This window comes from Scyliorhinus torazame, unplaced genomic scaffold, assembly GCF_047496885.1.
Source record: "Scyliorhinus torazame isolate Kashiwa2021f unplaced genomic scaffold, sScyTor2.1 scaffold_387, whole genome shotgun sequence".
NCBI lineage: Eukaryota > Metazoa > Chordata > Chondrichthyes > Carcharhiniformes > Scyliorhinidae > Scyliorhinus > Scyliorhinus torazame.
This window is the reverse complement of record NW_027308114.1, coordinates 157190-158297: the sequence shown is the minus strand read 5'-3', so window position 1 is coordinate 158297 and position 1108 is coordinate 157190.

Here is a 1108-nt window from a genome sequence, read left to right as displayed (position 1 = left end):
GGGAGGGAGCGAGAGAGCGCGGGAGGGAGCGAGGGAGCCCGGGAGGGAGCGAGGGAGCCCGGGAGGGAGCGAGGGAGCCCGGGAGGGAGCGAGAGAGCGCGGGGAGGGAGCGAGGGAGCGCGGGAGGGAGCGAGGGAGCCCGGGAGGGAGCGAGAGAGCGCGGGAGGGAGCGAGGGCGCCCGGGAGGGACCGAGAGAGCGCGGGAGGGAGCGAGGGAGCCCGGGAGGGAGCGAGGGAGCGCGGGAGGGAGCGAGGGAGCCCGGGAGGGAGCGAGGGAGCCCGGGAGGGAGCGAGGGAGCCCGGGAGGGAGCGAGAGAGACCGGGGAGGGAGCGAGAGAGCGCGGGAGGGACCGAGAGAGACCGGGGAGGGAGCGAGAGAGCGCGGGAGGGACCGAGAGAGACCGGGGAGGGAGCGAGAGAGCGCGGGAGGGACCGAGAGAGACCGGGGAGGGAGCGAGAGAGCGCGGGAGGGAGCGAGGGCGCCCGGGAGGGAGCGAGGGCGCCCGGGAGGGAGCGAGAGAGCGCGGGAGGGACCGAGAGAGCGCGGGAGGGACCGAGAGAGCGCGGGAGGGACCGAGAGAGCGCGGGAGGGACCGAGAGAGCGCGGGAGGGACCGAGAGAGCACGGGAGGGACCGAGAGAGCGCGGGAGGGAGCGAGGGAGCGCGGGAGGGAGCGCGGGAGGGAGCGAGGGAGCGCGGGAGGGAGCGAGGGAGCGCGGGAGGGAGCGAGGGAGCGCGGGAGGGAGCGAGGGAGCCCGGGAGGGAGCGAGGGAGCCCGGGAGGGAGCGAGGGAGCCCGGGAGGGAGCGAGGGAGCCCGGGAGGGAGCGAGGGAGCCCGGGAGGGACCGAGAGAGCGCGGGAGGGAGCGAGGGAGCCCGGGAGGGAGCGAGATAGCGCGGGAGGGAGCGAGTGAGCGCGGGAGGGAGCGAGAGAGCCCAGGAGGGAGCGAGAGAGCCCGGGAGGGAGCGAGAGAGCGCGGGAGGGATCGAGAGAGCCCGGGAGGGAGCGAGGGCGCCCGGGAGGGACCGAGAGAGCGCGGGAGGGAGCGAGAGAGCGCGGGAGGGAGCGAGAGAGCGCGGGAGGGAGCGAGAGAGCGCGGGAGGGAGCG